Consider the following 27,713-nt stretch of genomic DNA (forward strand, 5'->3'; position numbering starts at 1 on the left):
GCTTGATTAGCTCTTTCTAGATCAGTATCATAAATGCTGAAATATGTTAATAAAAGGCATATTTTTAACTCGACCTATCTTGAGAGAGCCTCTTGACCACACATGGACATACAAATGTTTTCACTTCTCATTCAAATGTTCAAAAACTTAAAAGAAGAAATAACATTGACGTATAAAATAATCAGTCTTAGAGGTTTCTTTCTGAATTCTAAAAAAGAGGAGGACTCCTTTTAATAATAACATCGAGTAGCAGATGAGAATATAGGAGTCCCTGGTGTGAAAGGGAGCCGTCCAATAAACATCTGAACTGGAATGTGATTAATTACTAAGAACTGTGAACAAGGAGCAAGCAACTGTCTGGAGAGTCAAGGGGATATCCCTGGCTCCACATGAAAGTCTGAAGAGCTTCTTAGCAATGGGTGAGAAGAATGAAAACTTGAAAGAATACTGGTCATTTTAGAAAGAGCAGAGAAAAAGCCTATGATTCAAACGTGAAACCTAGAAATAAGAGGAGATAACAGACAGAGACGCCTATTCGGAAAGAGAGGAAAAGCAGGAATTCTTCCATCAAAAAGGGATAGCTTCGGAAAGGACTGGGGACGGATTTAAAAGGGAAAGACAAGGCATCCAACTATAAGGGAAGATACGCTATCAGGAAAACCAATAAGGTTGCTCTTTTTTGTTGAAGTTCAAATAAAAAGGCATCAACTGGCTCTTAGAAAGACACACTGACAAAATTATCTTTAAAAAAAATGGACAGGTATTTTTATTTAAAGCAATCCTCAAGAAGAGAGTAGAAAGGGACATAAGAAATACCCAGATCCAATTATTATTATTATATAGACAAGGTATTTAAAGATGAGGCAAGGCTGGAGAGCTTGCTTTACTGAAAAGGTGGAATAGGTTCAAGCATGAATCCCCACGTCCCCAACATTGATTTTCATTTCAGATACCTAAATCCTTATTCTTACACATGTCTACACAATGACCCAGTTCTACGTCCATCAATTCTAAATATGTTTCTAAAAGGAAACAACAACAACAATAACAAATGCAAACAAAAAGTAGGTTTTTCCTCATTTGGTATCAGTCCCAAAGAGTGAAACTCAGGACAGGGAACAAAAAGGAGGCCAGTGTAACCAATTAAAACTTCAGAGGACATTTGGATAAAAACTGGAAATGAGGCCAAGGCTCTTAGGTCATGGCCCTCAGCTGCAGAACAGTGCCAAGGGACTTGGAGTGACCATAAGGAATCCAGAGTTCCCATCAACAATGCACAGCTAAGATCTCTGTTCAACAGTTTCTTAGAAAAAGCACCAATCCCTAGTAACCCACTCTGCAGCTAGAAGCAGCCTCATTCTAAAGGAATGCCACAACTTGGATCATCTTCAGTCATCCAAACTTCTCTATTTTCTGAGAAAGAAACCCAAGTTCAGAACCGTTAATGTCACATGGCCCAGGTCACAAAGGAAGTCAATCGTGGAAACAGGTCTCAAAACCTACAGGTCTGTTACAGTGATTACACAAATCAACTGATCACTGGTACAACTACAGTACCGATTTCACAAATCCTGCCCAGGTAGTACCTTCAGTACACTTGAGTTCCACCTTTTTTTTCAGAACAATATGATCTCCTTTCCCATGGTCTTCCCACCCCATGGTGGGTATATCCATATGTATGCAAATATTAAACAAAATAAACTTTAGGACAATATAAATTTTCTCTATCAAAATAGAAAGAAGTGGCTTATGAATGTAACAGAAAGAGTATTAAGACTATTACAGTCATTCTTTTAAGGAAGTAAATAACCATTTTACAGTGAATAGTTGCTCTGATTTCCACTTATGTTACGGTAAACCAAGTAATGTAAGCAGATCATATTTATGCTTGGATTCCTTTCCTCCCAGTTACTTATGTACAAAGCAAGAAGTTTTAAAATCACAATTAACTCTTGAACAACACTGGTTTGAACTGTGTGGGTCCACTTGTATGTGGATTTTTTTCAACAGTAAATACTACAGTACTACACGATCCACGGTTGAATCTGGGGATATGATACAGAGAACTGCGTATACGGAGAAACCAACTATATGGAGGACTGACTATAGGTTATACATGGATTTTCAACTGTGAAGGGTCAGCATCCCAACCCCCACATGCATTGTTCAAGGGGCAACTGTAGTTACTTTTATAAAACTATTTCCTTCATCAGTCAACTTCTTATTGACGACTCATTTAAAAATACAGATGTTAAAATGGCTCCTACTTTGTATTTTTCTTTAGTATGAACATATGGGCCAAATGAAAGACCTTGTCCCTTACACTTATCAGAAGACCTAGATGAAACTCTCTGACAAAATGGAGAAATACCAACCTCTTTTACTTCTCTTAATGATAAATATACAATCTGCCAATAAGTAGGAAGATTCACAAGTACGTGTAACCAAACTGGCAACAAGAATACAGGTTGTGGAAACTGAAGACGTAAAGAAGTCCAGTGGGAGTTCACCAGTCACTTACTCTCAAAACATGACTACTGGCACATATAGAAACAGAGCACTTAAAAATCTTCTCTTTCCCCAGGACTGTAATGCTGCCTCTGTTTTAATTCTTCAATTCGCATAAAGCTGAGACTGTTTCTTACAAGATCAAGCGTGAGAGCAAACACTGCCATGGGTTATTTCTGGTGGATGTCAGGGACATCACATGAATCTCATTAGGAATATCAGGACAGATTTTTACTTGAGTCTGAATTTGTAAAATTGCATGTATTATCCGTGCAAGGGCATTCCTGACCACTAATAACAGGGGAGAAAATTCCACTCATCAGATTGAATCTTCACTTCTAGAGACAGTACAAAAGGGATCAAGAAAGGTCAGAAACCTCAGGAGAAGAGTCAGGGAAGAGTCAATATTTTCTTTTTAATTGAATAGGCAGGTTAAAGGCTGGAACGATAAATGGACATTCAACAGTGAGTCATTATACTACCCTCACATTTGGGACTGGGAACAGTGAAAAGGTACCACATTTTTTAGTTAGTGTAGTAATTAATTGAAAACCAACTATGGGTAACAGCTTGGATCCCTAAGGACTTACTGCTTCCCACATTGGAGGGATGGAGGGACAACAGAGATGGAGAATGTACCCCATTTGTGCCCCCACTCTTCCTCTAGACTAGGCTGCTGGTAATGAATTCCTGACTATTCCTAAGCAAAACTTAGCAAATCATGCCTCTTGCTACTCCCCCTTCCCCACCTGAGCTCTTCCTCTTCCTTTCTTTCTCTGGTGGAGCAGAAAGGCCCAAGGTGACAGGAGAACACCCTGAAGGTAACAACTTGTCCCCTTTACTTCAAGAAAGAAAGGGGTACAATCTCAAGACCTGCTGGTGTTTCCAATTGACAAGTAACAATACTAAAAGATGAAAGCCTTCAGTTTAATGTCATCAACCATACCTTCACTCCTTGAATAATTCATTTTCCTAGACTCAGCAGCCATTTTTTACACATCTCCAATTACTTCTGATAGTAAAGATAATCCTTTTCCATACGGGTCATCCATGAAAATGACATAGTTGTTTAGTTAAATTGCCAGAGTAAAATAACTTAAAACACAACTAAAAAACAAGGGAATCTCTAACACATGGTTAGAACAACTGAAAACTTCAGGATGGTTCATGTCCTTTCATTCCCAAATGTCGTAGGGGCTTATTCCCAAATTATTTCAGAAGGTAAAACTTGGAGTAACCCAGTGACTAAACTACATTTCTCGGATTATATGATATAGTCTTTTTTTTTCCTCCCATTGCAGAGCACAGGCTCCGGACACGCAGGCTCAGCGGCCATGGCTCACAGGCCCAGCCGCTCTGCGGCCCGTGGGATCCTCCCGAACCGGGGCACGAACCCGCGTCCCCTGCATCGGCAGGCGGACTCTCAACCTCTGCGCCACCAGGGAAGCCCTATGATATAGTCTTTTAAGAATACTTTCTCAAGGGAAAAAAAAAATTGGTGTAAATAATCATCTCAAAATAACAAAAGGAAAATGCAAATAGCACCTATATGATAATGCCACTATATAAGAAGTAAATCATGAGAAAATTTGAAGCCAAGTCCCAATCAGTGTGGTTTTAAGAAGGAAACAAAATATGCCAATAAAATAAAGAAGTATATTGACAATGGATTACACTTGGCAGGCAGGCCACAATGAAAAAGGATTTTATTTACTTATTTTGAATGAATTCTAAGCCAGTGCATATTGTGATGAAAATGTTGGTGAAGCAGCAACAAACTTGGGAAAAAAAGCCCCTGCTGCTCTCCTATCAGTGGATTTAATGCAAACTTTCTGAAAATCTACGCTGGTGACAGCAGAAGGTAATGATTCTACTGTCAGGGAAGAAGCATGATGATACAGCTCAGACAAGGACGTGAGGGAAATCTAAAGCACAGTGTCTCCACTTCTCAATGTTCACTGATGAAAATATATCAACTGCAAATTGGTCTTCCACTGCAGTGTGGCCAAGAAAGAAGCAACCTAACTGGAATCAAATCAGCAGCTGTTAAAGGACTACGATATCAAGATATTCTGGTATTGCATTTTGTCAATGACGTCATCATGGTGATCCACAGCATGACCTTTGTGGAGTGGTCACCATCACCAAGTCACTCTTAATGAGTCAAGACAACTGAGCCGGCTTAACAGGAGACAACCAATTTAGCTCATGCAACAATCAACGTATCCTGCACAAGAAGGCAGGTCCTTTAAGAACTTTTATAGCCAGGGAGAGGTGAATGTCTGAGAAAACAATGGCTTCAAGGGAGGGGTTGGCAGCCTGCAGCACAGAGGGTCCATAAGTGCAGCTTCTGGGCCTTTTTTTTCTTGTTTTTCTAGGTACTTTATATGCCTGAGATGTTTTACCTCATACCCTGGGAAGTCTTCTGTCTTGTTTTAATGCATCTTAATTTTAATAAGATCCTCTAGACACACATTTATTTGCTACTGAAACTTAAAATAGCACATCAAAAATTTTTTATTGCAATTCAAAGTTTTGAAAACCAGAAAATCGAGTTAAGGTGCTCTGTCTTAATCATGCCCCATCCAAGCCACCCAATGTTTTAAAATATCTCTTGCAAGAAACGTTATGTCATTTTATTGTGTTTGTTGACTGTATGTAGTAGGCACTGTATGTATTACAGTACAAAATCTATTTATATTATGTATTTTCTGCTCTATGTAAATATCGAAATCAATAAATAGCTTATAATACTCAAGGTGGGAATAAATTATTGAATTATAGGTTAACTGTAGACTCAGAGATTTTTTAAAGGTTAATACTGAAATATTAAGTATTCAATATTTAACTCTACCAGAGAGGTGACAATATTTATCCAAGTAACACAGTTACTTCACCACGACCTAGATGTTTCAATAATCACCACACTATTGTCCTCATAAAAGTGTTCTGGAAAAATTATGTTTGAGGGGCTTCCCTGGTGGCGCAGTGGTTGGGAGTCCGCCTGCCGAAGCAGGGGACGCGGGTTCGTGCCCCGGTCCGGGAGGATCCCACATGCCGCGGAGCGGCTGGGCCCGGTGAGCCATGGCCGCTGAGCCTGCGCGTCCGGAGCCTGTGCTCCACAGCGGGAGAGGCCACAACAGTGGGAGGCCCGCGTACCGCAAAAAAAAAAAAAAAAATATGTTTGAAGTAAGTCAGTAAGGTATGACAATCTCACAAAAATCAGTTTGGGTTCCTTAGGTTAAATTATACTCATGTCAGAGCCTGGTTATATCAATATCATTGCCGTCTGGGTGTTTGTTCGTTTGTTTTAATGGGAGTGATTTGATATCTAACATACATTAGGTTCATTTTATACGTCAATGGAGCAAGTGGCCACCAGTGTAGCATAATATGGATGATATCCTGGTTTTTGTGGGTGGGCCTGACAGGTAATAACTGAGAAGAGAAAATGAAAACTTGAAAGTACATATACTGATTACAAAGAGCACTGAAAAAGTTTATATTCAAATAGAAGTGAAAACTGAAACCTTGGAGCGGGGGAAATACCAGGAAGAGACACATATTCCAAAGAAGAGGAGAAGCAAGCTTTCCTACATCAGAAAGAGCTGTAGAAAGAACTGGGGGCAGAATTAAAATGGGAGGACAAAGTACCCAACTCTGAGGGAAGAAATGCCATCAGAAATACTAACGAAGTTGTTCTTTTGTGCTGAATTTCAATAAGCAAAAGCACCTTTTCGGCAACTGGTTCTTAGGAAGATACGCTAATAAAATTTACGTTTGTAAGTTTGGCAGCTATCCCTATTTTTTAAAAATTATCAAAAAGAGCCATAAAGGACATAAGAAAAATCTAACTCTTTTTATTATATAGACAAGGTATTTTACAGATGAGGTAAGGCTGGAGAGTTTACATTACACATTACAAAGATAGAATAAGGTCAAGTAGGAATCCCTGGGTCCCCAACACCGATTTTCATTTCAGATACTTACATCTTTATTTATACACATGTCCACACAATGACCTAATCCTCCGACCATCAAATTTAAATATGTTTGTAAAAGGAGACAAAAACAACAACAAATGCAAACAAAAAGAAAGTTTTTTCTCATTTACTATCATTCCCAAAGAGTAAAATGGCAGCTTTTGACAAACATTTCTGAGGTGACAGGATAGGGAGCAAAAAGGAGGCCAGTGTAACTAACCAATTGAAACCTCAGAGGACATTTAGATAAAATTGGAAATAAGATCGAAGCTTTTAGGTCATGACCCTCAGCTGCAGAACAGTGCCAAGGGACTTGTGATGACCATAAGGAATCCAGGGTTCACATCAACAATGCACAGTTAAGACCAGAGGGCAGAGAGCAGAAGCAAGAAGAACTAAAATCCTGCAGCCTGTGGAACAAAAACCATGTTCACAGAAAGAAAGACAAGATGAAAAGGCAGAGGGCTTTTCATCATTCATGTACCAGATGAAGGAACAAGATAAAACTCCAGAAAAACAACCGAATGAAGTGGAGATAGGCAACCTTCCTGAAAAATAATTCAGAATAATGATAGTGAAGATGATAGGGACCTCAGAAAAAGAATGGAGGCAAAGATCAAGAAGATGCAAGAAATGTTTAACAAAGACCTAGAAGAATTAAAGAAAAAACATCTAGAAGAATTGAAGAACAAACAGAGATGAACAATACAATAACTGAAATGAAAAATACACTAGAAAGAATCAATAGCCGAATAACTGAAGCAGAAGAACGGATAAGTGACCAGGAAGACAGAAGGGTGGAATTGACTGCCACAGAACAGAATAAAGAAAAAAGAATGAGGGCTTCCCTGGTGGCGCAGTGGTTGAGAGTCCGCCTGCTGAGGCAGGGGACATGGGTTCGTGCCCCGGTCCGGGAAGATCCTACATGCCGCAGAGCAGCTGGGCCCGTGAGCCATGGCCACTGAGCCTGCGCATCCGGAGCCTGTGCTCCGCAACGGGAGAGGCCACAACAGTGAGAGGCCCGCGTACCGCAAAAAAAAAAGAAAAAGAAGAAAGAATGAAAAGAAACGAAGACAGCCTAAGAGACCTCTCGGACAACATTAAACGCAAAAACATTTATATTATAGGCGTCCCAGAAGGAGAAGAGAGAAAGGACCCAAGAAAATATTTGAAGAGATTATGGTGGAAAACTTCCCTAACATGGTAAGGAAATAGCCACCCAAGTCCAGGAAGCGCAGAGAGTCTCAGGCAGGATAAATCCAACGAGAAACACACTGAGACACATAGCAATCAAATTGACAAAAATTAAAGACAAAGAAAAATTATGAAAAGCAACAAGGGAAAAACGAGAAATAACATACAAGGGAACTACCATAAGGTTAACAGCTGATTTCTCAGCAGAAACTCTACAAGCCAGAAGGGAGTGGTATAATATATTTAAAAGTGATAAAAGGGAAGAACCTACAACCAAGATTACTCGACCCGGCAAGGATCTCATTCAGATTCGACAGGGAAATGAAAAGCTTTACGGACAAGCAAAAGCTAAAAGAATTCAGAACACCAAACCAGCTCTACAACAAATGCTAAAGGAACTTCTCTAAGTGGGAAACACAAGAGAAGAAAAGGACCTACAAAAACAAACCCAAAACAATTAAGAAAATGGTAATAGGAAAATACATATCGATAATTACCTTAAACGTGAATGGATTAAATGCTCCAAGCAAAAGACACAGGCTCGATGAATGGATTGAAAAACAAGACCCATATATATGATGTCTACAAGAGACCCACTTCAGATCTAGGGACACATACAGACTGAAAGTGAGGGGATGGAAAAAGATATTCCATGCAAATGGAAATCAAAAGAAAGCTGGAGTAGCAATACTCATATCAGATAAAATAGACTTTAAAATTAACAATGTTATAAGAGAGCAGGAGGACACTACATCATGATCAAGGGATCAATCCAAGAGGAAGATATAACAATTATAAATATATATGCAGCCAACATATGAGCACCTCAATATATAAGGCAAATGCTAACAGCTATAAAAGAGGAAATCGACAGTAACACAATAATAGTGGGGGACTTTAACACCTCACTTACGCCAATGGACAGATCATCCAAACAGAAAATTAATAAGGAACACAAGCTTTAAATGATTCAATAGGCCAGATAGATTTAATTGATATTTATAGGACATTACATCCAAAAGCAGTAGTTACACTTTCTTCTCAAGTGCTCATGGAACATTTTCCAAGATAGATCACATCCTGGGTCACTGATCAAGCCTTGGTAAATTTAAGAAAATTGAAATCGTATCAAGTATCTTTTCCAACCACAACACTAAGAGACTAGATATCAATTACAGGAAAAAATCTGTAAAAAAGACAAACACATGGAGGCTAAACAATACATTACTAAATAACTAAGAGATCACTGAAGAAATCAAAGAGGAAATAAAAAAAATACCTACAGACAAATGACAATGAAAACACGACGATCCAAAACCTAGGAGAGGCAGCAAAAGCAGTTCTAAGAGGGAAGTTTATAGCAATACAAGCCTACCTCAAGAAACAAGAAAAATTCCAAGTAAACAATCTAACCTTACACCTAAAGGAATAAGAAAAAGAAGAACAAACAAAATCCAAAGTTAGCAAAAGGGATGAAATCATAAAGATCAGAGCAAAAGAAAAATGATATAGAAACAAAGAAAACAATAGCAAAGATCAATAAAACTGAAAGCTGGTTCTTTGAGAAGATAAACAAAATTGATAAACCTTTAGCTGGCCTCATCAAGAAAAAGAGGGAGAGGACTCAAATCAATATAATTAGAAATGAAAAAGGAGAAGTTACAAAAGTCACTGCAGAAATACAAAGCATCCTAAGAGACTACTACAAGCAACTCTATGCCAATAAAATGGACATCTGGAAGAAATGGACAAATTCTTAGAAAGGTATAACCTTCCAAGACTGAATCAGGAAGAAATGGAAAATATGGACAGACCAATCACAAGTAATGAAATTGAAACTGTGATTAAAAATCTTCCAACAAACAAAACTGCAGGACCAGATGGCTTCACAGGTGAATTCCATCAAACCTTTAGAGAAGAGCTAACACCCATCCTTCTCAAACTCTTCCAAAAATTTTCAGAGGAAAGAATACTTCCAAACTCATTCTATGAGGCCACCATCACCTTGATACCAAAACCAGACAAAGATACTACAAAAAAAGAAAATTACAGGCCAATGTCACTCATGAATATGGATGCAAAAATCCTCAACAAAATACTAGCAAAAAGAATCCGACAACACACTGAAAGGATCATACACCATGATCAAGTGGGATTTATCCCAGGGATGCAAGGATCCTTCAGTATACACAAATCAATCAATGTGATAAACCATATTAACAAATTGAAGGAGAAAAACCATATGATCACCTCAATAGATGCAGAAAAAGCTTTTGACAAAATTCAACACCCATTTATGATAAAAACTCTCCAGAAAGTTGGCATAGAGTGATCTTACCTCCACATAATAAAGGACATATATGACAAACCCACAGCAAACATCATTCTCAATGGTGAAAAACTGAAAGCATTTCCTCTAAGATCAGGAACAAGACAAGGATGTCCACTCTCGCCACTGTTATTCAATGTAGTTTTGGAAGTCCTAGCCACAGCAATCAGAGAAGAAAAAGAAACAAAAGGAATAGAAATTGGAAAAGAAGAAGTAAAACTGCCACTATTTGCAGATGACATGATACTATACATAGAGAATCCTAAAGATGCCATCAGAAAACTACTAGAACTAATCAATGAATTTGATAAAGTTTCAGGATACAGAATTAATGCACAGAAATCTCTTGCATTCCTATAGACTAACTATGAAAGATCCGAAAGAGAAATTAAGGAAACAATCCCACTCACCCCTGCAACAAAAAGAATAAAATAACTAGGAATAAACCTACCTAAGGAGGTAAAAGGCCTGTACTCAGAAAACTGTAAGACACTGATGAGAGAAATCAAAGATGACACAAATCAATGGAGAGATATACCATGTTCATGGATGGGAAAAATCAATATTGTGAAAATGACTATACTACCAATAGCAATCTACAGATTCAATTCAATCCCTAAAAAAATTACCAATGGCATTTTTTACAGAACTAGAACAAAAAAATCTTAAAATCTGTATGGAGACACAAAAGACCCCGAATAGCCAAAGCAATCTTGAAAAGGAAAAACAGAGCTGGAGGAATCAGACTCCCTGACTTCAGACTATGCTACAAAGCTACAGTAATCAATACAATATGGTACTGGCACCAAAAGAGAAATATGGATCAATGAAACAGGATAGAAAGCCCAGGGACAAACCCACACACCTATGGTCAACTAATCTATGACAAAGAAGGCAAGGATATACAGTGGAGAAAAGACAGTCTCTTCAATAAGTGGTGCTTGTAAAACTAGACAGCCACATATAAAAGAATGAAATTAGAACACCCCCTAACACCATATACAAAAATAAACTCAAAATGGATTAAAGACCTAAATGTAAGACCGTACAGTATAAAAATCTTAGAGGAAAACACAGGAAGAACACTCTCTGACATAAATCACAGCAAGATCTTTTTTGATCCACCTCCTAGAGTAATGGAAATAAAAACAAAAATAAACAAATGGGACCTAATGAAACTTAAAAGTTTTTTCACAGCAAAGGAAGCCATAAACAAGATGAAAAGACAACCCTCAGAATGGGAGAAAACATTTGCAAACGAATCAACGGATAAAGGATTAATTTCCAAAATATATAAACAGCTCATGCAGCTCAGTATTAAAAAAAATAAACAACCCAATCCAAAAATGGGCAGAAGACCTAAATAGACATTTCTCCAAAGAAGACATACAGATGGCTAAGAAGCACATGAAAAGCTGCTCAACATCGCTAATCATTAGAGAAATGAAAATCAAAACTACAATGAGGTATCACTTCACACCAGTCAGTATGGCCATCATCAAGAAATCTACAAACAATAAATGCTGGAGAGGGTGTGGAGAAAAGGGAACCCTCTTGCACTGTTGGTGGGAATGTAAATTGATACAGCCACTATGGAGAACAGTATGGAGTTTCCTTAAAAAACTAAAAGTAGAATTACCATATGACCCAGCAATCCCACTACTGGGCATATACCCACAGAAAACCATAATTCAGAAATACACATGCACCCCAATGTTCACTTCAGCACTATTTACAATAGCCGGGACATGGAAGTAACCTAAATGCCCATCAACAGACGAATGGATAAAGAAGATGTGGTACATATATACAATGGAATATTACACAGCCATAAAAGGAACGAAACTGGGTCATTTGTACAGACGTGGATGCATCTAGATACTGTCATACAGAGTCAAGTAAGACAGAAAGAGAAAAACAAATATCGCTTATTAACGCATATATGTGGAACCTAGAAAAACGGTACAGATGAACCAGTGTGCAGGGCAGAAATAGAGACACAGATGTAGAGAACAAACGTATGGACACCAAGGGGAAAAGTGTCCCCGGGGGGTATTGGTGTGATGAACTGGGAGATTGGAATTGACGTAAGTACACTAATATGTATAAAATGGATAAAATAAAAATAAAAAATAAGATGCTTTTATAAAACTGTATTTCCTCCAGTAGTCAATTTCTACTTGGACAACTTTGATTTTTAAAAAGTACAGATACTTGGAATGGCTCTGACTTTGATATGTCTTTTCAAGTATGAAAATTTTAGCCATATAAAGGATTTGTCAAAAGACCCAGGAGAAACTATCTGACATACTGTGAAACACCAGCTCTTTTTACTCCTCCAAACTCTTAAGAATTATAAGAACTACTGGAATGGAGTACTCTCAGTCTAAGAATACGCTTTGGTAGAGAACTGAGAAATTGGAGAGAAAGGAGAGTGTTGGGAGGGGAAAAGCACATGAGGGCTGAGTAATGGAGAGAACCATAGTTCCAGGCATGGGTAAAATCTGTCAAAGGTGTGGGTGAGAGTATAAAGGAAAACTTCACTAAAATAAACAGTATATACTACACAGTTTTGTCTTCTGCTGGCTCTCATTCGTAACTGACGTACTTAATTGACTTGTAAGTCACATTGTAAGAAACCTGTCTTAAGACTGTTATTTGGAGTAGCAATAGGGGTGGCGGTATAATGTTAATTTCTATTTCCATGTGACATTGTACATATATTCCATCACTGCTAAAAGCAGAATTGAATGATATTGCTCAACCATTTCCTTCATTACACAGTGTATCTGTCGTATTCACCTCTAAATACATATTTTCAATCCTTTTAGAAAGTAGACACTCGATACTGATTCTGTTCCAGATCACTTGTTAGTAATGATACTTATGGAAAACCTTGGCCTTGCCAAGATGAAAAGCAAATAAAACATTAGTGACAAGGTTTGCAAAATACAAACCAATGTATATTTGTGCTTGGTGTTCAACATTAAATCATGCACAATAAAGACATATCAGTGACTTGTATTTTAAGTAAAATACTTGCATGTTTGATTTTGGAGCACACTGAATGAAGATTACATACATGACTTTTACAGACATATATAAATTTAAAAATGTTTTTGACTAAACATTTACTGACAATGTTCAATTTATGAACAATATTTAGTCAGTTGCTTTTCTGCACTCTTTCATCATTCAGGTCAAGGAAGACAATTTTGTGGCAGTGACAGTATCTTATCTTTATTTTTTCCTTTCAGAACACTAACCTGTTTATATCCTTCCTCTAACCTATTTTCAACTGGAAAAAGAAAAGGTAGTCCCAGTAGAATACCTGCAAAACATCAAATACACAGGAGTGGTAATCAAATGTAATCCAAATAGCCTTCCAAGGTGCACACTGCATGAATAACATCACTCTCCCCAGTGCATTCATTCAGCCTCTTTTCCAATAGGTGTTCTGATACCGGTCATCACATTCAATGATAGTAAAGATCTATTTCCAATACGGGCATGCTTTACAGTCTTGACTGGCACTTCCCAGGATGAGAAAATACAAGCTTGATACCTTTTTGCATCTATAACTTTTGGATTTTACGGACTGGTTGACAAAGCCCACCCACAGTTTTCTTTATTGCCATGCAAATATTCTAAGCCCCCAAAAGCCTGAGCTGGGATTCAATTAGATTTTTTCCCCTGATATACTAACTAAACTTGTTTGTCAGTATACCATATCCAAGTTGCATGTATTTTGCTCTTAATAAGAGGAAAGGACATATTCTTCGTTTCGTTTTTTATAGACAATTTAACTTCTTGTCTTGCATTCAAATCTTTAATCATTGGATGGTGTGCCACTATTGAGTTTGGAGAAGGACTAAAGCTTTAGGAGATACTTATTTTCTAGAGAGTAAAACACTGAAGAGGTAGTTTAGATGAGTAAAACGATTCATTGAGAAAGAATTTTACTTTATAGCTTTTAACATATTACCTTTAAAACTTCACCATATTTCAGGGTTGATGAAGTTTAAACATATTAGTTAAAAATCTTCACTTTGGACCCCAAAATGACACTCCCAGGTATACGTCCACACAAAAACTGTAGTCAAATGTTCATATAGGCATTATTTACAATAGGCAAAAAAGTAACAACAACCCAAATGTCCATTAACTGAAGAATGGATAAATAAAATGTGGTATATCATGCAATGGAATATTATTGGGCCATAAGAAGAATGAAGTGCTGACACATGCTACAACGTGGATAAACCTTTAAATCATGATGCAAAGTGAAAGAAGTCAGTCACAAAAAATCACATATTATATAATTCCTTACATATGAAATATCCAGGATAGGCAAAACCAGAGACAGAAAGTAGATTAGGGCTAGGAGAGGGTTTAGGAGAAATGAGGAGTGACTGCTAATAGGTATGGGGTTTCTTTATGGAATGATGAATATAGAGTTGACCCTTGAGCAAAATGGGTTTGAACTGTGTGGGTCCACTTGTACTCAGAGTTTTTTCAATAGTAATACTACAACACTATACAATCCACTGTTGGTTGAATCCATGGATGTGGATCCTTGGATACAAAGAACCAACTACAAGTTATGTGCAAATTTTCAACTGCATGGAGGGTTAGCACCCCTAACCCTCACATTGGTCATGGGCCAGCTGTATTCTCAAATTGATTCTGGTGATGGCTGAACAATCCTTTGAATATACTGAGAACACTGAATTGTACTTCCTAAATGTGCTAATTATATGGATTATGAATGAATAACTCAATAAAGCTCTTTAGAAAATATCTGGTTGAGAATTTCTTCTTTCTAATTTTCACAGTCTTTTCAACAAGGTCATGCATTCACAGTGGTTTTTAACAATAGAAATCTTTTAAAATAGAGAACTGATTTTTTTTTTTAATTTATAAAAGGAGAATTGCTTTGATGAAAGTTGAAAAAGGTAGTTATTCACCTTGATTTCTAAGTACTCAGATGACTACCTAAATATCCACCTATTATCTGAGGACTCTGGGTAAAATAAGGGTTAGGAGACCTACACTGGCCATGATATTTGCATCTCTTGGAGACAATCTTCATGCTGTTGTTTACGCTCTGTTGCCCTCCTGATCTGAAAACCTCCTCATATGACACTGGATTTTATTACAGGGGTAATCTTTTGTAAGTTCAAAGCCAAGGTCGTGTCCCTTCAGCTCAAATCCAGTCCTGAGGCATAACTCTTTCAGAAAAGATCATTCCACACTTGCATCACAAAGACTCTGACACATGTCACAATGAAGCAACTTCCATTAAGTTGCAGCAATGAAAGTCCCTTCATCTGACGGACGCTGAAAAATTGTTCTATCTTTCCCCATTCCCATGACAGCTGTCACCATGTCATATATAGAGAAAAGTTTAAAAAAGAAAGGCCTCTCACTTTCCCGACAGTTGTCACCAGTAGCGGCAACATAATATGCAGTGTTACCAAGGGGAAATAAACACTGAATAAGAAACTAGACAATGCCTATATTGGAAGAGCCCACATTTTACTTTCATAAATCGTAGGATCAAAGGGAAACAGTAGTATCATTTATAATATTTCAGAATATCCCCTATGGAGTATATCTGTCCTGTCTCCAGTATACATCTCAATTCCTATGGCTCTGGAGAGAGCATCTACCCCAGAAAAAGCATTCAAAATATTTCACTTCACATGTCTTTAAATAACTAACTACAAGACTGGGGTGTCAGGGAAAGATGTATCAGATCAATTTAGGATGGAAGGCAAAGATTTAGGGTGTAAAGGGCAAAAACTTTACACCCTAAAAACCCTAAAAGGGCAAAAACTTTTAACTTGACAGGTTGATAGACTTGTTGATCTAACATATTTTCTTTTCTGAGTTCAAATAACAATACAGTGATAAAAAGATGCCCAAGAAAGAATTCCTTAGTTATAAAATTCAGTGTGGGTGGAAGGAGGAGTTCAAACTGGTCTTTACTCTTATTATTCAAAAGCAGTGCAGACCCCCCCAACACTGGCATCATTTGGGAGCTATTTATAAATTCAGAATTCAAGCCTCACTCCAGTCCTGCTGAATGAGAATTTGCATTTTCATACTTTAATGTCTGAAAAGCACTGTCCACGCTATTTTCCCACTCGGGTCACTATTCAATGTTTGGATTCTCGGGCCATGGAAACAATTCATTTCTTACTAGTTACAGCTATTAAGTAATATTGACATGAGAAAAGAAATGTAATGCAACACAATACACACCCTATTGTTAAATTAACTAAAAGTTCAAAACATCAGATTTCTCATGTGACAGCTATGCTAAAGCCTTAATATCGAGGGCAGGTTAAGAGATATTCTAAATCAATTGATATCTAAGACTACATGATTTGTTAGAGTCTCTATGGAAAATGAAACAAGCTTGTTAATACTGACTACAGATCTTTAAAATACTACATCAGTCTGATACTGAGGCAATTTGAGGTTGATGCTTATGCAAATGTGACTTTGCCTAAGAAGGTGGTGTTTCTAGATGATGAAAAGGAAGGGGCTTGTATTGTGCCGGCAGGTAATGTAATATGCTTTGAACTGGCCAGTGACATATTTCATGTGTATAACAACTGCTTAGGCAGGTCACATGCATACCCAATTCAATGATGTCTGTAGAGGATTTGCCTGCCTGGTGATGGTAAAAATAAACCCTTGAGTGCTCTGGGTTTAATTAAGGAAGCAGATTTGGAAAGCCATTGAGGCTTTAGGCTCTTAACATGAAGAATCATCCCACTCATCACTTCCTAGGGTCACATGAGGTCAGGACCACTGTACCAAAGCTCAGAGACAACGTTCTGTGTTGATTGAAGCACTACTACTTCTGTGCCTCTGAGGAAAAAAATGACATCAGATGTCCACACAATTCATCACTGAAGAGTGTTCAGCCCTCAGAAAAAAGACAAAGCTGTCATCTCCTCAGTAAATCCCTCTAACTGGCTACTTCAAAACTTAGGTAAGCTCCCAGGTTACCAAAGGGAAGTTAAAAGGGAGAGAAAAGTCAATAGCCTTGGGGAAAGAATTGATAAGGCAGACAGGCACTATATATTCTAGTACCTATTTTCATTTCTACACACTGAAATGAAATAGTGCACTAAGAGCCCCTTTTCACTTAGTTGGCATAATATTTACTTCCTAATTATTATCTTTAATACTAACAGCACTTTGCAGTTATAAAAAACATCTTGTTCCAAAAAGCTCAAAATGTTTCCTCACATATCAGTTCAACTCTGCTTAAGACCATGTCTCAGGAAGGGATGGCTGTACCCATACCAATGGTATAAATGTAGTTATAAATGGGTTTCAAATTAGTCAATTCGATCGACTCCATCATTTAAGGTGGGTAGAAAGGAAACACCTAAGAAATAAGTGACTTGTTGGGTAAATAGAAGTCCAGCTTTATTCACAGAAGTGAAAAGAGGGGAAGGTCTGCCTTAGTAACTTGGGTGCCTAATTACAAAACCTACACTCAAATGTACAACCAAGAAGTCCGCTTCAGTGATTCAGCTACTTTAGGCCAACATAATTCTGAGTTCACAAAAACATCCAGAAAATTGTTTTGTTCCTTTACTTCATATGGCCTGTATAGGATCAATTTAAATACCACACAAGTACTCTTAGCTGGAGAAATGAGCCAAAAGAGCAAAAGGAGGCAGTGGAGATGCCAAGAAAAGCCACCAAGGTCCCCAGCATAGTGTACAGAACCTCTCCTTCCCTCTCCTTCACAGGTTTTGCCCAGTGAGAATGGGCACACTTTGATAAGGACAGTGACTTTCTGTGTGTTTTATTCATCAACATATCTCTACACCCTAGAGCAGAATGAAGTAAATAGTAGATAATTTTAAAATGAATGAATGAATGAACTAGGCTGGCAATCATGAAGATGGGCCCACCTGCTGATTCTGTCAGCTGCACGGTAAGCAAGAAAAATGCAAATGCCTAAACATCAAAGCACTGTGTTCCTTTAGCAGATACAACCTGCAAAATGTCTGTTGTAAAACTACATAGCATATAGGCTGTGTCCTTGAGGGGAAAAACAAGTGAAAATTAGACCATCTTTTCTAATGCGATGTGACGTGTCTAATCTCACATAATGCAGATGTGACAGAAGCATGTGCAGGTTTCCTCTACCTGCCTGATTAGATATGTACTCTGTGTCTATGCAAAGTTATTTATTTTTTTTTAAAAGGAAATAATCATCAACGTATCCCTTTCAACAGTAGTGTAAATCATGTTTGGCAACGTTAGTGCCAAATTTAAATACAAAAATTACATGTTAGTAAAACCAGTCACTGTAATTGTAGTCTATCAAACTGAATAACAGGTATATTAGATCTACTTATTTATTGAATTCTGTGTGATTAACACCATACTTATACCTGTAAAATAATGAGTTCTTAACTCTGACCCCTACAAATGGACAATGTGGAGACATATTAATGGATCTAAAGAAGCTTTGTAGGAATCCTAACACATTTTGTTCTAGTCTCCCCTTAAATTCCTTTCTAAAAGTGCATAGAATAACTTATACTAGAGGATGTAAATTATGAGTATAGATTTGAAAGCTGTCCCTAGCTTTGAAACATGAAAAAATAAATAGAGGTATTTAACATGGGTGACATGTAGCAACACAGAGCACGCAATCCTACATGGCACTAAAGAGGGATGCTCATGCACTGTCCTCAGCCAACTCTGTAGATGCTCTATTTTCTGACATCTGGTCTACCTCACTCATTTATGTTTTCAGCCTGGTATCAACAGGCCCTTTCTTTGGGCTTTCTGGCTCTCAGTAGCTTTCTAGTATTACGGCATGATCACAGAATCTAGAGAGCAATTCAAGGGTTACTCTCTTGCCAGAGAAAGAGCACCATGGTGTTCTGGAAATTCTAAGTTCTATTCCTAGTCACACTACTTACTATTTTAGATAAGCCCCTAGCCCTAATAGAAGAGAATCAGACAAGACAATCTGTAGAACATTTCCAGACTTAACATTCCATGGTTTCTTGTCACTGTTTCCTCATTTGCTAGGGTGGCCCTTCTTGACCTATGACAGGGTCACCTGCATGTCCCCATTACAAGTTCTGCTACATACGAGAATGCCTTCTAAAATTGTTAATCAAAAATGCTTTTAGAAAAACAGTTTTATCAATGTAGCCTTGCCCTAAGCAATTATATCCGTAAAATAATGTATTTTATTTCCTAGTTACATATTTTTTTCTTTTAACATATCCATTAAAAGTATCTATCTATATCCTAAAGTCATCAGACATTCCATCAGTGGCATTTGCTTCACACTCTGGAAAAACTGCCATGTGGAGCCCAAAGTTTACTAAAATGGATATTTTAGAGAAATTATCAGAGTCTTAGCCAGACTTTCAAACAGGTTCCTAACTCTGTGTTTCAGATAATTTTGATATTGAATACCTTCAGATACAAACTCAAGAATGTTTCCCAAGGGAAATATTTTAGTCTATCATTTTACATGAATATCTTGAATATTACTCATGTGTTATGAAATTAATTTGGAAAAAAATACCACTGTAACCAATGTATCATTCAGCCATACCCCTTGATGAACATCAGAAATTTGCAGATTTTAGCTTTGTTGTATATACACACACACAGAGAGAGACACACACAGACATACACACACACACAGACACATGCACACACACCACTTAGCTGAGAAACTGTTTTTCTCCTAATAATTAAGGTAAGAATGTTTAAAAGTAAAGTCATTTTTAAAGCTTTCACATCTCTTAGAGGTACTCGCATGCCACAAAAGGTACTTGCAACAAGAAATATAACACTACAGGAGAGGTTAACGACAGCAATCAACTGAATACCCTGGTGGATTCCTGCAGGGAGAGGTAGAGGGGGGACTCCAGGGAAGGACTGTGTCAGTCTAAATCTGCTGCTTTTCTTTGCTCTCAGCACACTGCCAGACAGCTGGATGGGAGGAAGAGTCACACACCTTGAATTACCAGATTCACAGTTAACACACACATCATAAAGATGCCAGAGACCATGTTTGAACACATGATTTGTTCTCTTCTGGGAGATGGTGCTTGTTTCCCCAGCCAGGGTCGAGCATCATGCCTACCAACCTGAAAGGTGCACAAATGCATGGAATTCTAAGCAGCACGAGGCAAAGTTCTTGCAAATGACTGTGTATAATTAGTGACATGACTCATTTAGAGGCTCTTGTCTGGTAGAAAAGGGCATTTATCTGACTGCTCCAGAGACCTAAACATTTTACTCCGGATACGATGCTTAGTAGAGGAAAAGTGAGGTGAAATGATTTCAAGAAATCCTTCCATATCATGGCGCATCACGCCCCACAATAAGAACGTTAAATTTACTTGTGAGCGGTTGAAGTGATTTAATAAAATCAAACTCCTAAAACTTCCTGGTCACCTCTCCTGGTACTCTTTGAGGTCGTACACATAAATGGTGAGTGTGTGTGTGTGTGTGTGGGAGATCAGAAACACAAAAATTGATAGAAAAATCAAGACAATTCACTGGCAACCTGTATGGACAGCTACACAATGTTTATGAATACTTACCACATGAAACATGATACCCATATACGCTATTCCAGAAGTCCTCACTAAGTAAGAGAATTCACACTGATGCTACAGTACACACTCCATTTACGATAATTCTATTTTTAAAACTTGTTTGGGCAGTTAAGAGCCAAAGGCATTCCTTTTTCTCTGTGTCTCCTCACTGATTTAAATTTCTTAATCATTTGCACAGTAACTTAGCAATACCTATGCCAATTAATTTGGAATTAGTCCCAGTGCCCTGACACTTGGTATTTTTTCACTCACTCATCAGAATACCCTCTTTCCTCTACTTCCTTATTTACAATGTTTTTTTGTGTTTTTTTTGTTTTTTGCAGAGCACTCAAATTTCCATCCCTTGATATAGGGTTTCCTTCTGGCAAGCCTTAAATCTCCCTCCTCGAGTTCCCTTTGCCGAACGCGTGGCACAGTCAGCTTCTCTAAATTCTGTCATAGCCTCAGAATCTGTTGCTCTGCATTTTATATCTAACCACAGAAATACTTTATTCCCTTGCAGCTCCTCCTGATATGCTTCAATATTAAATCATACTGGTCCTTCCTAGAAACAACAGAGAAATTTCATGCTGATATGCAGAAAGACTCATTCCTACGTTGGAATATAAGCAGACAGGAAACCATGAACAAAACCTACTGCCACATATGAGACTGATTTACAACTTTACTTTTTTAACTACACAATAAAACAGTCTGATAAACCACTGGAGCTATTAACTAAGTGATACTGAATTGAACATCTCAACTCATCAGATCCACTGGTTTAAAACCAAAAGTAGTGCCCCTGAAGCTGCCTGGTAACTTTATAATCAGGGATTTGAGAGACAGAAATTATCAGACATATCTGTCACCATAATATTTTTTTGCATAGAAATAGTACTTAAGTACAAATCATTTTGGTCATGGAAGGATGCACAACTATAAAGCTGAGGAATTATTCCATGTTACTGATTCTACTTACTACAGGGCCCGCCACCTAAAAAGTCAGGATATCTACCCAATTTTATGAGATGTGGAAAATTAATTTTATACTCTGCATGGATCACATCAAATACAGTCTATGAGTTCAATAAGAAATAACATTAATATTCAAAATAAGCCACATAGACAGAGATGTCCTAATAGTGAAACTTGAGAGAAAAATTAATATTCCAACTTATATTTAAAAGCTGTCCTAACACTACCCTTTTCTGGAATAAGCAGCAAAGCCCATCCAAGCTATTAATGTCATCGAATGGTCACTTAAAATCCATCTCATAGTACACACACTGGATGTTAAGATATATATATATATATAAATGTTGTAAAGTGTTAAGTAGAATATTAGCCTGCAATTATTTTGTGCCATTCCAGCTATTCAGTCAATGTGTATGCTCATTTCATTTACAAGTGAAAGAAACAAAAAACAGTGTCATCCTTGTATTACAAATATCAATTCTGAAATTAATTTAGCTTCTTCCAGTACTTGTAGTGAAGATGATCAAACAAAATTTACTCACAATTGGGTTTGAGTACATCAAAAAGCCCCAGAATCACTAGTGATGGTTCAGTAGCTTCATCATTTGTCGATTTTAACTGACAGTCTTATCTCGTAATGAACAGTTCTAAGATTACAATAAACATAGAATGAAGAAAATTTTCCATGAAGCTCTTTTTCTTTTAACGCTCTTGGATGCTACAAAGTTGCCTGCATGATTATGCTGTCAGGTATATATTTCATACTAAAATCATTTATGGATTTTTATTTTCTATACCATTTAACAAGACTGTCATTTTTCATGGAAAAATAAAATCCTTCGGTGAATATTTTTTCCCTTTTTAAAAATCAAGCTCTTTAATATCCTGCAAAACTGAAGTGGATTCTCATTTGTGAAATTTTGTTTTTGTTTTATTTTTAAATTAAATGTTGTCAGCTGAATACATTAGGATGAATCCTGCTTAGTCACCTTCAATTTAGAATATAAGATAAATTATTCCCTTACTTTAAAAATTAACATGGGAAGTCTACACACACATATATACACACCCATAACTTTCAGTGTGCCTTCTGCACACACCTGCCTAGGACTAAGTAAACATAATACACAACAGAGCAGTGTATCAGTGTATCAATTATACCTCAATGACCTCTCATAAGAAAAGGTGACAAACAACTTCCGCAAAGAACAGGCGATCCTAATCTTGTTTCTGTTTGACTTTAGAATAAGTCACTAATGAAAAAACAGAGGAGGGAGGCAGGAAAAAAGGGAACCAGGGACAGGGTAGAAAGAGAGCGAGTGGAGATAGAAAAAAGAAGGAAGGAAGGAAGGGAGGGAGGGAGGGAGGAAGGGAGGGAGGAAGGAAGGAAGGAAGGAAGGAAGGAAGGAAGGAAGGAAGGAAGGAAGGGAGGGAGGGAGGAAGGAAGGGAGGGAGGAAGGAAGGGAGGGAAGAATAGAGGGAGGGAGGGAGGAGAAGGGAAGAAAAGGAGGAAGAAAGAAAAACAAGAATCCAATTTGTTTTGGATGACAATTATATCACATTTTGCCCAGTCCCGAGGCAATTTGAAGGGCTATCAGGAGTGAGTGAGAGGCTAGGATGAGGTGTCATGAGATCATGGATTTTCCTAACCTAGAGAGTATCTTAGAAATCATACCATTTTAACAGGGGATATTGATGCACAGAGTGGCGAAGTGCCTTTTTAGAGCTTGCACAGCAGCTGAAAAGAGGTTAACTTAAGCGTCTGCTGGGCCAGGTGAAAACCTAAGGAGCAGACACTGATATTGCAGAGTCGAGGTTTACTAACATTTAAAATATCCCCCAATTTTTTAGGTTATTAAAGTCATGCTTTTTCCATTCAACCATATTCACTTTTGAATGTCTCTTGGAAAGAGTTTACAGAACTTCCTGCTTCACCTCATATTTGCGGGTGCAACCCATCTAGCAGGGATAGAGTGCTATCTGTATGCAAAAAGGACCTGCTGACAAATGCTGCTGAGGATGCTGTGAAGTTCCCTCTGTGCTTAGCCCAGCAGCTCTGGGACAGACATGACAGTGAGCAAGGGCCCAAAGCACAGCTGCCAGGGGGCCTTTTCTCTCTTGCTGTGCCCCTTCCCACAGCATTCTTTACTTTGTTCAACTCTAGCAGCTTCTGGATGCTGAGGGAGCCCGGAACTGGGAACAGCCTGGAAATTATCTACAGGGCTCATTTGGTGGATTTGTACTCACGCTTGCAAACGCATAGAGAGATAAACTCTTTTTACATACAAAATGCAAGACTTTTATTATCTTTTATAGCAGTGAAAATTTATTTTGAAGGCCAATCAAATCACCATGACTTTAAAAGCCCCTATTACAAGGTGTATGTAACACCCATCTGGCCTCCCCATCTGTCAAATGACCAGACCCTAAACTAACCCCTGAAGCATCCAATCCCCTTTTCTACAGATTAAGCATAACTGATGATACAGTGTCCCAGTTTTTATTAAATAGTTAAAATATTTCTAAATAATAGGAGCACACTATAAATCTTGCAAATATCTCTTGGAGCTTTGAGGTGACCAGCAGCAAAAAAAATAATAATTTTAACATCACAGGAGTTGACATTTCTAAATGTCTGAATGGAAAAAAAGAAGTCAAACTTAACTACTTCAGAAGAATACCTCTCTACAAAGGGCAAAAGTTCCTGCTAAATACACACACACACACACATATACATATATATGTGTATATATACACACACATATATACAGAAGAATTCAGGAGTCACACACAAAATTGAACTTCAAAAGAAAACAGCACGTACTAAATTATTTAGACACAAAACAAACGATTGTACAAAAATCACTGGACCTTAACTACTTCTATTTCTGTTCCTTACACCATTTTAAATAAGATCACACCTCTGCGAGATCACATACTTGCACTAGTTAGAAAAACACAAACTATTATTTAAAATATAGCTGAGACTTCCTCAGTAACCATCACTCACACAAGTCAGCTCAGTTTGGGAAGAGGCATGAGGCCAATCTTCTGCTTAGGGGAAATGTAACTAACCATCAAATCCACTTGCCATTATTTCAGATTTCCATATTTCAGACCCTTAAACACACTTACTTTTTTGCAGAGAACAGAATTCTCCTCAAGGACAGCCCTGGGACTGTTGGCTACCCAGAGGTACCACGGCCATTCTCCGTTTGCTTCATCTTGCCAGATGTTAAGTGCTCTTTATTGGTTTGTTAACTTCTCCCCTCCAAACCTCAAGCTCTGAAAATGCCGGTGCTCATGTACACAGCCATCTATTTTGAGTCTTCTCCCCCTTGCATCATTCCCCTCAACCAAATCTAATGAGAACATCCTCTGTCCTCACCAGTGAGACACTTTGATACTTCACAGCCTGTGGTTTCTCTCTGCTTTGAAACTTACTGCCTATTCAGAAAAATTGTATTTCCACTCCGGAAACTGCGGGATCCTCCAGCTCCACGGACTCAAGCTCAATGAGGACACTTCGATTCCCCTTTGCAGATAGGAATGATTTGAAGTTCACTTTGGTTCACCTCAGCTCTGGCCACTGGTTCAAGGAGTTAAAGCCTCTTATATTCAAATTCTATTCTTCCAGCAGCTCAATTATTCTACTTTCAATCCAGGAAGAAAAGTGTGGTTTATATTTAGGTTAGGGGAAACCCAGGCCAAAAATCCGTATACCCTTTTCCACAGTGATAACGATCTTTAATTTCACTAAGCCATTGATCATTTGGAAGACACCATGCAAACATTATTAACAATATTAATTTCTAATATCATTTTTATGATGAATTCATCTTGCATAGATAACAAGTACTAATTTGATAGGTTGCATTTGGAGACATATGAAAGATAAATGAACCCAGAGCTGAACTGATAATTTTTGCTTTTTTACATTGCACATCTCCATAAAAAGTAGTGCATTCAAAAGCAAAAATGGGCTAAACATACTCTTATTTTTCAATACCATCCCTTAGAATGAAAAAAGACACATATACTTTATATTTGCAAATATTCCTAATAGTTACCCCCACACCCCGCAAAGTTTCTAAATAGCATGCACCTGAAAAACAAGAGAAACTTTCCTGTTTCTGCATTTCTTAGTAGCAGGAGAGAGCCACAAAATAAACTATCTTAAATAAATTCTGGAAACACTGACACAAGCTTCTTTTATACAGAAATGCAAGTAAGATGATCTCTTTACATATATGCATTACTTCTACTTACATTTTTCTTGCAATGGCCAGAGATACAGAAGATAAATATATGCTCTAGCCATCCTGAGCACCACAGACAATGCACGCATGCTTCCAAATTTCAAACAAAGCCAATAATTTTTAACTTCCATAAAAGCGTTCTAAAAGGTCTCTTATTTCCTTGTAGGAATCAATTATAAAAGAGATCTGACAGAAACAGCAAGCTCTAAACAGATTACACTCTGTCTCACCAGCTTGATTCAACAAAGAGCGATGGAACAGAAAATCAAATGCAGCTTGCAAAGTCACATTCACATGGAGCTGTAGGGAGGAAGAGGGGGAGAGAAAAACCTGGTACTTACAGACTGCAAAGTAAAATGTCCCAGTTTCGCTTTCCATGTTACAGCAAATCAAACAGAGATTTCAGCTCTCAGCAAGTCCCTGCTTCCACTACACTGATCATCCACGCAGAACAGGCCCTTATGGATTGCTTAGGCAGCTGGGAGATAATGGGACCATATTCTCATCTGGGCCTAGAGATGCTGAACTGCTCTCCGCTGTGCACTGCATGGCTCTCTGCCAGCATTAATCAAGGAGGACCCAGCTTTGTGGCTGTGTTCCCCAAAGGATCGACATAATTAGCGCATGAATCAAAAACGCACACTGGGAGAATCACACACATCTCTAACTGGCTCTGCTCACATCGAACCTGATTAGGAAATCAACTTGGTTCCCCGATCAAATGTGTTCAACCTTTCAAAGATATGCAGAGACTCGCACAGCTGTTTATAGATTTCAAGGGGGGGGGGAGAGTTTAAGGCTTCCTTCCCAATGGGCAATTTATGTAATTCCTCAACTATAGAATATAATTACACTGGTTGTTAGGTATATATGGTGGGTTTGCCCTGTGATTTGGTTTGTCTGTTAGGGTTACTTGCGGCTACCAGGAAGCTTACAGGCTGCAGCATTGCCCCTCTGGATTATATGGGACACGTGTGCCCATATTCTTTGCAGATCTAGACTTTGGGGAGACTGGTTAGACTCAAAATAGTCTCTTTGCGGGCATTTTATGTCTCCAAATATATGTTTCTTCTTGAGTCCTAGAAGTCCAGGGCATTCAAAGCAGAGGGTTTGGCATGGAACTCAGGACACCAAGTATTCAAAAGGAACTGGTAATGTTGATTCCGCTTGTGTAACTGGAATAACACTCTTCTTTACTCTGTCTGCACGGTGATACAGTCAGGAGTTGCAAACTAGTAGCCTGTGGACATGCTTGGTTCGGCAAGAGAGAGATTTTAGAATTTGAATGTGAACATTTTTAAACAGAACATGTGTCCTGCACTTTACCAAACCTGTGCCGACTCCTGCTTTTGCTCATATACGCTACCTGCCAGCCCTTGAAGATATTTGCTTATGTAAATTTGACCTTAGTTAAGCAAGTGTGGGTTAGAGATGTAAAACTTTCCATTTCAGAGAAAGGAGACAGCTCTTGTGTCACTCATCAAAGGCTGTGATTAAGGCACCCATGTGATAATTTAAAGTTCCAACACACACAAAAAGGTGCTTATAATTAATAGGCCTGTGTGATAAAGACAGGGCAGATATTAGGAGGAGAGAAACCCTGAGTTCTTATGCTCATCTTGCTATAAAAATCAGACGACCTACAGTATGACTGCACCTCTCTGAGCCTTGTTTTTCTTATCTGTACAATGGGGCCTTGGTCCAGATCTCTGAGGACTCTTGCAGATAAGACAGTCTACTATTGTTCTAAGAGCTAGAAAGTGGCTCTCCGAAAGAATAGTGTTTATACTTCATAGCAGCGACCTGAGGAACGGGAATGAAATAAATGTATGCTTTTTTTTTTTAAACTGTC

General features: G+C 38.0%; 1 protein-coding gene across 8 annotated transcripts in view; it reads right to left on the reverse strand.

The window, feature by feature from the left end:
• Positions 1–27,713, reverse strand: part of CNTN4 (contactin 4) — a 973,761-nt gene that overhangs the window by 527,353 nt on the left and 418,695 nt on the right. Inside the window, exon 4 of one of the 8 annotated variants that reach the window (XM_060307732.1) lies at positions 13,281–13,345. The exons of 5 other annotated variants lie outside the window; for them this stretch is intronic. The gene's annotated coding sequence lies outside the window, so the exon portion shown is untranslated. Of the gene's footprint in view, positions 1–13,280; positions 13,346–25,871; positions 26,113–26,202; positions 26,376–27,713 lie in introns of those variants that run through there. 2 more of the 8 variants (XM_060307735.1, XM_030867758.2) reach the window with 2 other exon arrangements.

This window comes from Globicephala melas, chromosome 11, assembly GCF_963455315.2.
Source record: "Globicephala melas chromosome 11, mGloMel1.2, whole genome shotgun sequence".
Classification (NCBI taxonomy): domain Eukaryota; kingdom Metazoa; phylum Chordata; class Mammalia; order Artiodactyla; family Delphinidae; genus Globicephala; species Globicephala melas.